Raw genomic sequence first — 17,725 nt, forward strand, 5'->3', positions numbered from 1 at the left:
ATTGTTTGCAGTGCTGTTGGCTTTGGGCATCTGCCGACGACATTCTGAAAGAGTGTCGAATTTCGTGGGAATGCTTGCAATTGACCGTCGAGTTTTCGCTCTCTTCGGTTTATCTTTGAAGCATTTGGACAAATTGGTCCCTCGATGTGTGTTTACACTTTGGAATGAATGATGTGAAACACATCTACATATCTATGCGGGTTCCGATACGGGCTTGTAGCGGAATATAAAAATAGTTTGCGCTGCACGCAATTAAGTTTAAATGAATCATCGAACCATTTGCCTTGAAGTGGAAATTTTAGTCACATAGCTAAAAGCCCTATAAATCGCGAACGTCAACCTTATCCATCACTGCGATCAGAGACCATTTTTCGCAATTTAAATCTCAATGCACTTTTCACGCAGGTGTGCAATGTGCCTATGGCAAGTGCGTTGTCGGATTAAGTACGATGCGGCAAAAAGGACCGATTAATATCATTGTGAAATAAACCAAGTATCGAGCTTCTTGGGTTTCATTTTATAAATGATGACCTTAATTCCGAGCTGAGTCTTCGGTGAACTGGAAACTTGCCTGACCTGGTCGGGCTACCCTTCAGTAGCGATCACTTCTTCTGAAGGCGAAAGTCATTCTACATAAATAATCGGATCCTCCGATTAGTCAAATGCGTTAAGCCACTGTAAGTCGTTCGATTCCCATTACTGTTAAAATGCTTTAAAACACCGGTATGTCGAGAGAAGGCCTATGTTCCAGGTGGAATCCTATGAGCCTAGAAGAAGACATACATAGTCGTTGGTTTTGCTTCGGGGCACGATTTCACACGATTGCTCTCTTGGTGTGTTCAATCGATCGCAAATGAATGATAATGAAAGTAATTGTAATTCTGGGAAATATATTGTGTAATTCCGTGTAACTAAAACCATTAAACATTTCAAAATCCAATTCAGATGAACCTTGACAATCCAAAGCTTGTTACATCAAATGTTTTGGTTTTGAAGTGGTGGTAGAGACAAGTGAATCGAAAACAACAAGCACATGCCGTAAATCTGAATGGGGGAAACACCATCAACAAGTGTGTGACATGAATAACTCACGCTGATTAGTCACATGTAATAAAAATACAGTTGGAGCTGCTAAATCGAAGAGTTGAGTGGCGGGGACATGTTTCAGAACAAGAGGACTATAAATCTATGTTATGATCCCATGATGTCACGGAAGATATATTGTGCTAGAGGGGGGGGGGGGGGCGGTGATATTCTAGGAAGTTTGCAAAAACATTGCGTTCAAAGCATGTCGGTAAAAGAAATTTTGACCAAAGTATGCTGTTGAATGGTAGTTTCAGTTAGCCAAATTTGGTTGAAAGTTCTCTTGAAAATTTGGGCAGAAGTATTTTAGAGTGTATTGTGAATTTTTATCGCTGTCAGTTTTACGAAAGTTGGAAAAAATGGCGTCACCCGAAAAGCAACGTGACGAATTGATTTTGCGCAAGCACCTGGAAAATCCTCAACTCTCTCATCGAGACATCGGAAACAACTCGGAATCGTGCAGTCAACAGTGAGTCGTGTGATTAAACGTTACTACAAAACTATGAGCATCGAACGGAAGGAGAAATGCGGTCAGAATGGATGTTCTATTTGTGATCAGGATCACAAGCGTGTCGTGAAAGCGTTTATGCGTCATCCCAATGCTTCGGCCAGAGATGTGGCCAAAAAGTTGAATCTGTCGAAGTATTTCGTTCAGAGAGCCAAGGACCGGGAGGGACTGCATACGTACAAAGTGCAGAAGGCTCCAAATCGTGACGAACTGCAAAATACGTTGGGAAAGTCACGGGCCCGGAAACTGTACACCCAGATGCTGACGAAGCCTCATTGTCTCATCATGGACGATGAGACTTACGTCAAGGCGGACTTCCGGCAGCTTCCGGGGCTACTGTTCTTCACCGCCCGCATAAGTTTGATGTTCCGGAGGAAGTAAGGAAGCAGGAACTTTCAAAGTTTGCCATGATTTGGCAAGCGATCTGCTCATGTGGCAAACGGAGTGCGCCGTTCGTGTCTACCGGTACTGTAAACGGGGAGAATAACCTCAAGGAGTGTCTACAGAAGCGTTTGCTTCCTCTGTTGAAGCAACACGAGGACATGAGTAGAGTTAAGCGTAAGGTGCGAGCGTCCTGGTTTGGTATTTTTTAAATTTCTGCTCACTAGCGAAAGACAACCGAAAATACTACTGATGAGGAGGACTGCAATACTGTGCATAACAATACATAATTTGTAAACAAATGGAAGATTCAAGCCAGAATTTCAATGTTGTTTGTTTGTTTGTTTATTAAGGACATTTTACATCTCCGCGATGCATTCATGTCCGTAGAAGTCAACCATTTATATGGCATAAAAGAGAAAATAATGTCATTTGATAAAAATAAGACAATCTAGTCACGCCATTTTTGCAGTTCATACTTGAATCACAGTCAAACAGACATAACACATTGAATATTTCTCATTGTAAAACATCGCCGCTAAAACATTACCGCCATCTGTTGAGTACACTATGATGGGTAGTACGCAGAACAGATGGCGGTAGTGTTTAAACGTCAAACGTAAGGGAATTAACCATGCGCGCCACAGGTGGCGGTACTACCAACTGCGATACTTTTGAATTTACCGTTAAATGCTTGTTCGATGAACAACTTGCGAGAGTTATGTCTGTTTGTCTGTGCTTGAATTGTGACGTTTCAGATGTTGGTTTCAATAACAAAGATGAGCGGTCGCTCATGTGAGCATGCGCAATGTGTCGTGTGTTCGATTTGCGCTCTATCATTGCGTCCGTGTTTGGGATGTTTCGTTACATGTATGAATTTCAGCCAAGGTCAAGGATTATTTTTTCTCGCTGATGAAGTAGTTTCCTTTATCACCAGTCTCTCAAACATCGTATGTTTTCACTGTAATTTGGTTGAATGCTTTGTATAATTTCCGGAGCATATGTATAAACATTAGGTAAATTGCGTTTACAGTCACAATCATCGTGATGCAAGATTTGGAGAAAAATAATTCAAATGTGAGATTTCAAAAAATTGTCTAGATCACAGATTTAAAAAATAATAATATCATACTTATGAGTTGAGGAGTCATAATTGTCACGCCCTAAGACTTGGAAGCATTTTAAGGGTTGTAACAAATTACAGAACTATCTATAGAATCTTGCGGACAAACCCTGGAATTTTTAGTAAAATTTAAAAGAATTCAAAGTGTTGATTTCATACAAATATTGAGAAGGATTCCCACACAGTTTTCGAAGGAGGAGTTCTGAGCAGAATTCAAGAATTATTCTGACACATAGGGGGGAGGTTACTAGTGTAATAGGATGCTTTGTTGATTGTTCATTAACTCTTGATTGCTTGTAATACTTATGAATATTTTAGGTGGACAAAAAGGCGAGCTAAGAGGTGGGCGCCTGAGCTTTTCCACGTTCATATCGCTGTGAAGCAACTGTAAACTCTAGAGGGAACCAGTTCGATTTTGTTTGCAAACCTGGTTAAATTGTCATATATAATTATCTTAAAGATAAATCGTCCAGCTCAAACCTTTGTAGGGGTAAGAGGTCGGACCATCATCATCATGATCACATGAAATCCTTAGAAATTGTTAGATGAATTTGGAAGGATTTCTGTGGAGAAGAATGCAAGTTCTAAACTAAATTGTTAGGGAATTTTAAAAGATTTAAAAATGAGTTGTCATAAACAAAACTTTGCGGAAAATTCCTACGTGATTCTGAGGAGATTTGTATGAGGATCGTGATGAAAATGACAGATGAATTTTTAGAAGAATTCAAGAGAATTACGATCAGAATTCAACAAGAAACAGAGTTCTAAGAGTGTTCTGGCAATAATTTCAACCCTAGTGCGAAAGATTCATCACAGAACTCCAACAAAATTGATTGCAAAAAATTTGCTGATAATTAGAAAGAAATTCTTTAAAATACTCCAAGGGTTTTTTAAATAAAATTTCGAAAGATTTCTCAATCTTTAAAATTTGTCGAACCTCTTAACGGAATCCCTTTATGAAGAGCTTTGAGTGTGTTGGTTTATTTCCTTTAAATTCCGTTATAATTGCTTATCTTTTGACAGATACGCGTATTTCGTCTACTACTTGCAGACTTCATCAGTACCAAGTACTCAACACCAAGGTGTCTGCTGTTTTGAATAGAGTTAAAAGAAATTTTTGAAAAAAGATTTTCAAAGGAATCAAAGTCTCCCGATAGGCTCAAGGGAATTCTAAGAAGGATTCCAATTAAATTCTTAGAAGGGGTTGCAAGGAAATTCCAAAAAGAATTCAACGGTAATTATTACGCGGAGTGTTTTCTGGGTTTTTTTTTTAGAATATTTTCAAGATAATTCAGAGCGGAATTACAAGTTAATTCTGGAATTCATATCATGAGAATTTTGAACAACGAAAAATTAAAACCCCGGAAGAGAATAATTCAGATTCGGTTTTTACAAATATTTGTTTCCAAAGTCCAGCATCTTCAATATTTTCATGCACTTTACATCTGAAGTTGAAACGACAAAAATAAATTTGCAATATTGCTGAGTGATTAAATTCTAAAAACAATAAGACGGGAAACATAAGAAAATTTTGCAGCAAATAGAGCAAGACATTCATTTGGTAAAGCATCACTTTGTTTTAATGGTTTATTATGAAATTCTGATGTAAAAAGTTGTTCCCGGTTCTCTCGTCGAATTCCCAGGTTTTTCCCGGTTACTTTTAAAATTCCCGTATATTTTCCGGATTTCCCAGTTTGCTGGCCACCCTGACCGTTTATCCAGGATTTCAATCAAAAGCCGAGATAAGATCCCAAAAGCATTTTTTTTTCGAGTCCCACTTTTCGTCGTGTAAATTTTTGGAGATTTAGGGAAATGTCTCAAATATTGACCTATGGATCTAAGATTGGGCCCATCGCTAAAAATCTGTTATTTATCAATTTTATCTAGATGAACGCGTTATTGGGACGTTATTAATGGATATTTTTGGTTGCTATTGAAAATTTCGATTGCTGAATTTATATATGGGCCCAAATTAGGGACACTTAGGCCGACATTACCTGCATTTCCCCTATTTTTCAGATCGATTAATGCGCTACCTGTATAACAATTTGGATTAAAAAAAAACATTCTTGGAACCATGCATTTCAAACACGTTTTGAATCTTTTGTCTCATCAACCAATCACTTTTATCTTGGCAGAATATTGCACATTCAGCAGCTATTAAGGTTTTGGTAAAACATAGTTAAGCATTACAACTTAACCATAATGGGATTTATAATTGATGTTAGCAATGTCATAAAACTTGTTATTACACTAGTTTACAGCATTTTTGAACTCGGTAAGGTGATGATCATTTCCAATGAAAAATTCTACGCTGAATTCAATGCCGTGGTCAGAAAAAATTAAAGTAGAGCCATTTTTGAGATATACAAAAATTTTGATTTTTTGAATTTTGGACAAAAGTACGATTACTAAAATGTCAATATCTTTGGAACTAGCGCACCAATTTTAAATCTTTTTTTATGAAAATGAAGCTAAATAAATAAATAAAAAAAAAAATAAAAAAAAAAATTTTTGAAGTCATTTATAAATTTACAGCATTTTTTTTATTTTTCCTGCGAATTTTCCATAAAAATCTTGTTTTAATCAACATTTTTAATAGGATAAAAAGATTCAAAAAATCATTCCATAATTTATTCTTAAAGTCCATTCAAAACCGGAGAAAATGAGCCTTTAATGGATGAAATCGGTTGGAAATTGTCGAAGTTATGAGCATTTTTGTAAAACATTTAAAAATGTTGCTGAAATACAACAGCTTTAGAGTTCCTTTTCTAGGTGTCGTTGTAAGCATCCAAATCGCATGTAAAGTTTTCATGGGAGATTCTTTTCTCTACATATCAATTTGATTAAGGCATATCAGGATTTAAAACCGAGTTGATACAAAAAAAAATTATTTAGGTTTTATTAAAAATGATTGAGAATCGAATGACTTTGTCTTCGATGTTTTGAACTTGTTTCTCGAATCAGAACCCAACAATAGTCACCCATCATTGCTTCATCCCAAAACCCTTGGTAACGACGTTCCATCATCTTCATTTGTTTGTGAAAACGTTCGCCGTGCTCATCACTCTTGTCACCAAGATTTTCCGGGAAAAAATCCATGTGAGAATGTAGGAAATGTATCTTCAAAGACATATTCACACCTGTGTTCAGTGAAATAAAAGGATTTGAAATTAATTATATGTAACAAACACAATATTTTTGATTTATACCTATTTCTTAATAATTTTTGAGCAATTCATCGACGGCTTCCTCATAATCTGGGCTTCTGAAATTTCCTAAAAAAGTTGTGACAACACGCTGGAACGATTTCCACGCTTCTTCCTCATCTGGTGTCAAAACTGTATTGAATGCGGAATCATTGAGCAGTTTTTTGATCTGTGGGCCAACAAATACACCTTCCTTAACTTTGCGTCAGATAAATTTGGAAATACTGATTTCAAGTACTGGAATGCCGGCCCTTCTTTTTGCAACGCTTTGACGAAATTTAGCCCAAGTTTTATATGTAGTGGTGGAAGTATTATGCGTTCTTTTACCACAAGAGGATCATTTTTAACGTTGTGTTTACCAATTGTGAAATTATCCCGTTTTGGCCAATCTTTTCGGACGTAGTGTTCCTTACGAGCTCGACTGTCCCATTTACACAAAAAACACATATATTTTGTGTATCCCTGTTGCAATCCAGTCAACATGGCAACCACTTTAAGATCGGAACAAATTTTCCAATTGTGTTGATTGTAATTTATCAAATTGAGCAATAGAGCCATTGATTCATACGTTTCCTTCATATTAACGGCATGAGCTAGTGGAATAGAAGGTTTCTCATTCCCTTGATGCAGTAAAACGGCTTTCAAGCTCAACTTGCTGCTATCGATGAATAAACGTCATTCAGCTGGATCATATGGCTCACCAAACTCTTCAAACAAGCCGTTTACGTCATGGCAAAAACATGCCTTGTCCTTTGTAGAATAATATTTGTCAAATTTCTTGTGACGATTCCTGTGACAAGAAATTTTAACCTCCTTGCTCAGCATGTTGTGTTCTTTCAAGCGTGATGCCAGCAATTCGGATTTCTCCTTCGATGAGTCGAGATCTCGCACCAAATCATTAAATTCGGATTGTGTAAACAGTTTTGGGTTTCTTTCCAATTCCACCTCGAAGTCTTCCTCGCATTCCTCCTTGAATTCCTCCTCACTTTTTGTAACGGTCGATTCAACAGAGGGCGCTCGTTTCCGCTTTGGATAAACAGGATACGAGACAGAACTTGAATGTGGAACAGGTTTTGTCATAGAAGCCACTTGTGGATACTCAACTGTTTTGTGACGTCCTTGTTGCTTAACTTTTGTCAAGCAGAAATAACAATCCGTTGCATGACAAAACGGTCGACGCCATATGGTGGGCATGTCAAAGGACAAATAGCGACTGACAGATAACAAATAAGTGAGTTAGTAAGTAAGACATTAACACTTTCAAAAATAGATGAAGTAAGATAATGTCGATCAGGAAAGAACAAAGCACTACCATGCTGTACATAAATTGTTTATATGAAAGTTATTCAAAAAATCAATTTACCTTGCGCCTGACATCCACCTAGCCAAGCACGTTTTGCACGAACACATAATACTTTTGGAATCCACGGTTCGTCAATGTCTCCAGGATCAATTTTAAAATAAAGCCTGTATGCAGTTTGCAACGAAGCAGTGAAATTGACCGATTTTGTAAATATATAGTTGCCACACGCGTAACAAAGCTTTTGAGGATCATTTTTACACTTGAATTCACGTTTTGTCGTATACATCGTTAAGCAATGTTAAAGAAAGAAAGCTGTCAAATTGAGTTGGTTGCGTTAGGTTCTCGCCGAGCGGTCTCACAAACACTAGCGTAAATTATATTGTTGAAAATATCCCATTTAATTTTGCGTGACAGCTGGTAGTGTTAGTGAAATGCACCGTATGCGTACACGTCCGCAGAAAGGCTTACTGGAAGTGGTGCATGAACCTAGGAGCGGGACAACGGCCAATCTTGGAACATTCAATTTCCATGATTTTACAAAAAATTTCATAACTTCGACAATTTCCAACAGATTTCATCCATTAAAAGCTCATTTTCTTCAGTTTTTAATGGACTTTAAGAATAAATTATGGAATGATTTTTTGAATCTTTTTATCCCATTAAAAATGTTGATTAAAACAAGATTTTTATGGAAAATTCGCAGGAAAAATAAAAAAAATGCTGTAAATTTTTAAATGACTTCAAATTTAAATTTTTAATCAAGACATAATATTCAAGTGAACGATAGCAAATTTATTTAGCTTCATTTTCATAAAAAAAGATTTAAAATTGGTGCACTAGTTCCAAAGATATTGACATTTTAGTAATCGTACTTTTGTCCAAAATTCAAAAAATCTAAATTTTTCTATATCTCAAAAATGGCTCTACTTTATTTTTTTCTGACCACGGCATTGAATTCAGCGTAGGATTTTGGATTAGAAACGTTGGTCAATCACTAAAGTTCACACTTTTTATGTTGTTTTGTAAACTAGTGTAATTGATGATGAATTATATTCAAGCATTTTTTCGTAAAATTTGGAGTCGGTAGTTTTTGTTTAGGATTTTTATAAAATATTCATACAAATATCAAAGACAAATCTTCTTCTAATCGCGGTTGATGCTATTGATTATGTAGTAACATGAACAAAAGCAGATTTCATCAGTAGTATGTCTTGCTTTACATTAACGCATTTCCACGCTTTACTAATTTTCATTCAAGTTCAATTTAAATTGGTTTTGGAATCCTTTTTTTTTTGAAAATTTAGCACTTCGCTCAGCAGGTACAATTTTTCCGAACTGTTAATTTTTTTAATTTTCGACGGTATCGTATTAAAAACGTTTCTTCGTTAATTTATGCTGCTTTCTAAAATTAAGCACGCCCAGGAATTCTTACCTAGAATATGCTTTCAAGCCACTTTGCATTCTTCTTAAAGAACCGATCCTTACTGTGGGTTTTTGACCATCGCCGATTAAAATGACCAATCCAGTTTTTAACACATTGTGAAACAGCCGCAGGTGCTTTCGACAGTGCCCTAGACACAAAGTCAAGTAAATGGTTTTTTTATTTGACAGCATTTTGCTTAATGAAATTCAGTGGAACACACTTACGTGGTAACTGCACTACACTGAGCTACTGTCACGCAAGAAACAAGAGTAAACAAATAATTCTTTTGGATTGGGTTTCGATGACGACATTTCACATTTACGCGACAAAGTGGTCTTCGTGGTCGATTGGTTAGCGGCGTCACCCGTCTATCAGCTATTTTGCGTGTGCCATGGAGTGAGGGTTCGATTCCCGCTCCAGCCGGTAGATTTTTTTTAAAGATATAATATATACAATAATGACCCGATTTTATCAGCCCCCTTTTTGAAAATAGTTTCTAATATTCTACGAAACCCATGCGCTATTTCAATGATTTTATTGCACCAAAGTTCACCCTAAACATTGATCTAGAAGATTAATGGAAAAGATTTCGAATTATGGATATAGGAAATTACTGAACATTTAAAGAAAAATGCGTGAAGGGACTGATAAAATCAGGTCATTACTGTAGTTTATATTTTAATGGATATTAAGAGACCAAACTTGCTTATATGTATAGGAAAAATCCCAATTTATTCACCTATGGTCTGACCTATTTACACTCAATATGACTACCAATGATCTTATTAAAAAATTCTCACGTCATTTGATGTGGCACATGAATGATTTAAAAAAAGTCAAATCTGGCCACTTCCCCGGTGCAACCCGGAACATATCCGAATTCAGCAAATCTGGTTCAGGGTACTAGATATCATTATTATTGAACTTGTTTTCGAATTCTGATGTAATTTATTGTGTCGCATGATGGGTTTTGAACTTACTCATAAGCTGGTTATTTTCCCTGAGACACTAAGAACTTGTTCCGGCCGTATCTCCGGAATTGTATGACCAATTTTGAAACCAATCGAAAGTATAATATCAAATTGATAACAAGTTCTATGACCCGGTCATCACTTTTTGATCATGTCCTGCAAAATACCTCTGCGGCGAAACCTGCCCAAACATGTTCAAGGAGTTACTGCGCATCGTTCTTGATCTATTTGGATGTATATAAGAAGCTCAAGTGACGTTCTAGGTCATCCAAAGCATTCTGTAGTTTAGAACATTTGACAACCAAGGCCTGCACAATGTCCTCAGCGTCGAAACTTGCTCAAACATGTTTAAAGAGGTTCTGTACATCGCTCATGATCAGTTTGATGTATATATGATGCTCAAGGTTCACAAAATTGTCCTTGATCTCAGATCAAATAATGTACCAGGTCAGTCATAACTGGTACAAGGCCCTTACTGCCGTGAGATGACAAAGTGACGTAAACGCCACTATAGTCAACTTGCACTTTTCTTCATATTCATAATCTATACCCTAAGATAACCAGAAAACACTCTCTTCGTGATAAAAATGTGTTTTGGAAGCCTGGAGACAAAGTGACGTAACCATACATTTTCGGAGAAAGAGTAATATGTTTTCACTGTTTCTACGGATAAGTGACGTCCACGGATAAGTGACGTTCAAAAGAAGTTTTAAACAGTGAGGTTCATATTTTCCGCTTAATTTTGACATTTTTTAACAGAATGAAAATTTTGTTGGCAAATTTTTATAATTATTGCAAGTTTATGCACCCAGGTCATAATTTTCGTTGTAATTGATGGTGTATGAGATTTTCTAGGTTCGCCAAGTTGCTTTGAAGTTCAGATTATTTGATCTACTGGCTCAACCATGAACTGCACGATGATCTCACCGACAAAACTTTCCGAAACACGTTTATACAGTTTCTGCTGTTCGTTTATAGTTGATTTTGAGGTGTATAAGATACTCACGGTTCTCCAAATTATCCTTGAGTTCAGATCAAATTCTCATCCAGGTTCACTGATTCAAAGCCCTTTGTATTAAAACATCTCCAAACAGGGTTAAACATATCATGCACATTATTTACGTTTGAATTCGATATGTTTAAGACGTTCTAGGTTCACCAAATTGTCCTCAAAACTTTTTAATTAGGCTACCATCTCGCATTTTAGTTTGATTACATTCATAGATCAGGGGGCCTTCGTAAGCTCGGTCGGTAGAGCCTGCGACTATAAAGCAAACCATGCTGGAGGTGGCTGGGTTCGAATCCCGGTTGGTCTAGGATTTCAGATTGGAAAATTTCTCGACTTCCCTGGGCATAGTTTATTATTGTACTTGCCACACAATATACACATGTAAAAATCGAACAGGCTTGGAAAGCTTTCAATTAACAACTGTGGAAGTGCATCTAGAGCACTAAGTTGAGAGCAGGCGATAAGTTACAGTTGGGACGTAATAGCCAGAGAAGATCATAGATAGCACTAACTAGCAGAGGAATTCCGAATTGTTCTGTCCATCATCCAACAGTCCTTGACCTCTTGATCAACTTTGCCGAAGAAATCATCGGTCTAAATAGTCAGGATCTTGAGATACAGCAGCACAAATATATTCACTTTCAATAATCACTAGCGCCACCTAGTGGAGGAATTCCGAATTGTTCTGTCCATCATCCAACAATCCTTGACCCCCTGATCAACTCTGTCGAAGAAATCATCCGTCTATATAATCGGTATCTTGAGATACAGCATTCAAATCATGCAAAATAGGAGATTTTAGGGCAAAACTGTGAAAAACCCCAACTTACGCTATCATGCCCAAGATGAAACCCACTCCAATCGATTCCTGAGACTTTTTCTATAAGAATGACTATATTTTAGTCTCTTGTTCCAGCGAGCACCGAAGTTATTGAATTTTAACACATTGTTTCGATTTTATCCCCAGTGTGCAATGGCTGGAAATTGTGTGGAAAGGAGGAGATGGTCACATAAAACTCTAACATTAGACAAACAAAGGAATTCGTAGATCGCCTGCATGTAGGGAAGATCACGGGTTCCCAATACATCTCTTACTTCACGGAAGGGTTGTCTACCTCGGGTCACAAGTCGTGCTCTGGAGGCGTCATTACTCGGGCAATACCAAACTGCGTGACAGATATCATCATAACCGGTTCTACACCTACATACTTATATTGCTGTCAACGAGGTTTATTCTGTAGAGATGTGCGTCTAGCGAGTACACTGTAAAAATTTGTGAATATTAAAGATCAGGCTTGCAATTGCTCATTACAGCTAAAATGCTATTTTTCGTAATTATGAAACAATGAGATACTATAATGATAATTTTTATTTGTAAGATGCAAGAAGAGGTGGTAAAATTTGTGTATGACATATAAAATTTTACAATTTTGTTTTCAGAAGGTCACAATTAGCGATTAGCTGTAACGATGAGCAACGCGATGAGCGAGCAATCAGCGATCATAAAATCGCTAGTTGTGACCTTCTGAAAGCAAAATTGCCAATTTTTATGTGTCATACACAAACTTTACCACCTCTTCTTGCATCTTACAAATAAAAATTATCATTACAGTATCTCATTGTTTCAGAATTACGAAAAATAGCATTTTAGCTGAAATGAGCAATTGCAAGCCTGTTAAAGATGATGTAATTTGAAATGTTATTAAAATGATGCTCACGTAATGCTTTCTATAATTAATTTTTACGTTGATGATAACGTTTAAAATACATTCGGCGCGTAAAATTGAGATTTTATCCTGTAACGCTTAAATTTACTGATCTGTTTGAAATTTCAGATAAACTAAATAGAATATTACGTGGCACGATGTTTTTTCCATCATTAACGATTTAATGTTACATGAACGTAACGATAATTTGATAAACAGCACAACTTTTGATGCATGTCAAAACAGTTTGGCGAGGGCCATGATTGTGCGTGCGCGTGTTGTTATAAAGCTCGTCAATAATTATTAATGTACAGTACTTTAAGCTCTCTATTTTGAATTTGAATGTTCTCAGGGAACACATTACGGTGGTGTTGTTAATCGGAGCCAACGACGATACGAATCTGCCCGCTTGCTTCTGCTCATCATTGGTATATTGATCCTCTTCGGTGGCCGCCGCTGTAAATGGTTAGTTGCTAAATTGACAGTCCGTTGCTGCTGATCTCCTTCCGTGTTGGTTTGTTGCTGCTTCTGCTTTTTTAGATCTTCGATCCGAGTAACACAATTACAGTACGGAAATGCTAGCTAAAACCTGTCAAAAATTATTAGGAAGAGAACAAATTTACGAATGATTCTGCATATGTGGAACGATTTTTTTCACATCACAGAAACGGAGCAATGCATTCTACGCATGAAAGTAAATATGATGTGTGTTGTCACCTGATCCATAATAAATAAACGCGGTTTAATTGTGATATCAGAGAATACAAATATGAAAGTTTATTACTATTAAGAATGAGTACTTCTATGAAATTAAAAATTAAAATTTCACCCGTAACCTAGAAACGCCATAAGGTATGTAAAATTACGTAATTTTACGTTATATATCATGCAGTTCTTATGTTAAATTTAGTTCAACGTAAAATTAAACGTTTTGTTTGAACTGTGTAGTGGTTGGTCATAAGTCTTGACATCACGCAAATGAAGCCCCGACTCACATCCTTTGAACCACGCTCTCGAAGAAACATTTGGAATAATGGAATGTAACCACCGCCCAAAAGAATTACTTGTCCAATCGTTTTGCCAACTTAAAAGAAACTCTGCACAGCAAAAAATTAATTTTAATATCACATCAAAGTGGATGCACTTCAATCGTGTCGAAAATATGGTGTAATATTACTAGTCAAAATGAACAAAATTATCATCAACATAGTGTATGAACTGACATTACGCTGCTTATACTGCATTTGTTTAATGTTGTGGCCATAAAAATTACTTGAGATTTTCGACATGATTTAAGTGCATCCTCGTGGATGTAATATAAAAAATTTAATTTTTGCTGTGTGACGTACTAATGGGAAAAATTCATCATGTGAAATTCTTCTATCAAAAATCTCGCCTTGTTGTGCGCCCACCTTTGCAAGAGAGTCTGCCTTCTCATTGCCTGGGATTGAGTAATGTGAGGGGATATATGATCATTCGACCAGCAAACTCATCTGCTCCCTTACCTTTGAAAGGAAATAAGATGAGTGCCTACCTTGGTTCATCGACCGAATAGTCTCAATCGAACTGAGACTATCCGAGAAGATGAAGTAATGGTCTATGGGCATGTCGGAAATCATCCCCAATGCGAAGTTTATTGCTGCTAGCTCAGCAACATAAACCGAACAAGATTCCTGAAGTTTCCGAAAGGCGGTTGAGTATTCATTGAAGACGCCGAAGCCAGTGGATCCATCAGTGAAAAATCTTCTATTGCAAATGACTTGTTGGTACTTTTTAGCAAAAATACGGGGAATTGAGATAGGTCGAAGTTGATCTGGAACTCCTTGAAAAGTCTGTTTCATGGAAAGGATCACAATTCATGATTTGGATTCTTATTTTGCTATCGAGCACGTCAAGTTGGTTACTTCGATGTTTCTTTATATGTTTTTAATAAGTTATTTGATTTATTTTATTTGAAGAATTTGCGGAGATCAAATGAGCCACACGCACTAAGTATTCAGTTTTAGTGTGTAAAATTCAGCCCTTTTAGAGTATGTTGTATTTCCGAACATATTTGTATCGATTGGAAAAAAATTTAAGTCAGTTGTCACGATCTGTCTTCAAAACGGAGATCACCATAAAAAAAAACTCTGAAAAGAAGCTGTCAAAAGTTGCAACTCATGTTCGCTTGGTGTCCCATTTTTGGTACTTTATGCGGCACCGCTTGCTCAACCATGCTTGGCTGCTGCCCAACAAAAATGTCACATGCAATAAATTTGTCAATATGCTCCAACCAATGACAAGACCTTGATCGCACTATAGTAAGTTGTGATTCAGCCACTGCAGGGGGGCAGCATTATCGTCGCCGTTGTCCGTTGATTGGGGTTGATCGTAAACGAAGCCGCCCGTTTGCTGTTTTGGTGCGCGTGTTCGTATTTATGCTACGGAAAAGGTTAAGTGCAATTCTCTTTAATCGTGCAACTCTGAACCGGAATCGTCGACAAATGAAAAATGGCATTTTGGTAGCAGGGCCCGGTAATTAAAATTCTACTCTGCAGAGGCGAACCTTTCTCTTTGTATGCAAATCACGAAACAATTTGGCGGGAAAGGAAAAGTAAGAGGGCTTCTTCGACAGATCCCCAGTGCCGGGGCAGAATAATTAAAAATTTAATCAGTACATATACCTTTCCGCGCGGAAGGTAGTTTTTATTTTTTATGTTATCATTTGGCTTACCTTTAGCTTATATTCGATTATCGCTGTTGAATCTGAAAATAGAGAAAACAGAAGGAGAACTTGAAATTTTCAACTCCGCAACATTCAAAGTTAAAATATTCATTTGGGGAATGTTATTCCTTGGAGCTAGAATGTGCTCCGGATATGCTCAATTCAAATTCAACAATTTTGTTGCTCCACTTTTCCGGTTTCGAAAAAGGAAAACCGAATAGCCATTGGCCTAGGTCGAACGAGCGTTCACCTTGTTGTGGCATATAAAGGACCGGCGAGGGAGGAGGAGGTGCGCTTTTGGAGGGAGATCCATACAAATATAAACTTTTCAAGCGGACTCACTCATACCCGCGCGTGGTGAAAATGGAAATGCGAAGGAAAATCCGCAACTTTCGGCCTCTCGGTATGTGCGCGAGTGCGAAGAGGGATATTCTTCAAACGATAAGAACAGGTACTCGTGCCATTCCACTCTTCTCGGATGGAAGCTATTATTCTTAGGTTTTTTTTTCCCTTACAAACGCGTTCTATACCGTGTGGTACTTTTGGATAACAATGGGGCTGGAGGAAAATTGCGTTCTTGTTCAGAGGATGTATATAAATACTGTTATCTCGTAAGAGTTGCGCTTTCTCTGGGTTGGATAAATGGTACAAGTTTACCTTTTCGTGTTGTTTCGGGTTGGCAGTAGAGGGGAAGGAAAGGTAAAGGTTGGTTCGGCTGAAATTTGTCGGTTTCTTGTCCAGGACAACAGGATGTGTTCAGTAAAGTCCATTGCTAAATGATGCGGAAAATAGGCTGCAAGGTGTATCACTGACTGGAAAAGATCGTAGCTCTTTTTATTTTACAGTTGAAAGACTCCTATGTTTAGCTATTTGTCAATGGGTAAAAACCTTATTGTTTTGAAATAAGGTAGGGTTTCCTCTTTTTCCTGACTTTGACGCTCTTACACGAGCTTTCGCCTGCACTCAGCTTAGTGTTCTTGAATGAAATGCCTAGTCATTAGTTGAGACCTTTCTATGCCAATGAATGCATGCATGCAAAACATATTTTCGATCTAAGGCTCTGAGGGTTAAATATCATATAGGGGAAATGGCTCTAATATTAGCTTATGGATCTAAGATTGGGCCCATCGCTAAAAACCTGCTATTTATCAATTTTATCTAGATGAGCGCGTCATTGGGACGGTATTAATGGATATTTTTGGTCGCAATTGAAAGTTTAGTCGATTGCTGAATTTATGTATAGGCCCAAATTAGGGAAATTTAGGCCGACATTACATCCATTTCCCCTACCATTCGACTCAGGGCCATGAGATTTGAAAATGTGTGTATGTGTGTGCATGTGTGTGTAACTCACTAAATTTTCTTGGCGATGGTTGAACCGATTTGAGTACAACAAAATCCAATTTGTGTCTTTATGACTCCCATAATGCCCTATTGAATTTTATCCCGATCGGACATTTCGTTCCGGAGAAGGGCATGAGCATGATTGACCGCCCACGGTTGCTACTCAGTTATTGCCAGATCAGCTGTAAATACACAGAGAACCAATAGACGATGCTTGGGACTAGAATTCATCCTCAATGTGTAAATACTTTGGGTAAGAGGGTTAGGTTTGCAGCAGGGTTCGTTTTGGTAAACGATAAGCTGAATTGATGTCCTAATGATCATATAACGCGAAGGAGCTTGGGATTGATCCCACGGTCTTCTTCTCGGTAAGCAAAAACGTTTGCCACTATGTAAAGTAGCTCGTTTTTAATCATCGGGTTCCTGTTATTACCATGTAGTCATATTAACAAATAAAACGATTGACGAATATTGAATGTGGATGGGCCTGAGATTAGTCTCATGATGTTTTGCTCAGAAAGCAAAAACGGTCACTCTATGGCCACCGAGCCCCTCAATTGACATCACATCATCACTCAACGACGGCGACAAGTTTCGAAAAATACACGATAAACAAGCGATTTTACCATAAATCTCTTTAATATGCAAGGATCGCATTTTTCTGCTCAAACCAAGACTTTCAACGGATAAATAAAGTGTACAGGAAGCCGTTTGACACATCCGGACAAGTTCCAGGTACCCTCAAGCAAGTGGCAAATTTCTGACATCATTTAAAACGTATCATGCAGCACATCAAATCGCATGAGCTCGCAAAAATAAGATTATTGGTGTTTAGGTAAAGTGCCTAAATAGGACTACATTTCCCACACCTGGACTTGTTCTGGGTGCCCCCGGGGAAATGGAAAGAATATGAAATGGGTCACAACCCATCATGTGACACATCAAATCAGATGAGGATTTT

At 37.5% G+C, this 17,725-nt stretch overlaps 1 protein-coding gene across 5 annotated transcripts in view; it reads right to left on the minus strand.

Moving 5' to 3' along the window:
- The window catches only part of rgn (regeneration), a 379,503-nt gene that overhangs the window by 188,094 nt on the left and 173,684 nt on the right, over positions 1-17,725 (minus strand). For all 5 annotated transcript variants that reach the window (XM_065224683.1, XM_065224682.1, XM_065224679.1 and 2 more), the window contains one exon: positions 15,430-15,461. The gene's annotated coding sequence lies outside the window, so the exon portion shown is untranslated. The remainder of the gene's footprint in view (positions 1-15,429; positions 15,462-17,725) is intronic.

This window comes from Ochlerotatus camptorhynchus, unplaced genomic scaffold (genome assembly GCF_037179485.1).
Source record: "Ochlerotatus camptorhynchus isolate MF236.1 unplaced genomic scaffold, CSIRO-AGI_Acam_v1.1 ptg000213l, whole genome shotgun sequence".
Lineage (NCBI taxonomy): Eukaryota > Metazoa > Arthropoda > Insecta > Diptera > Culicidae > Ochlerotatus > Ochlerotatus camptorhynchus.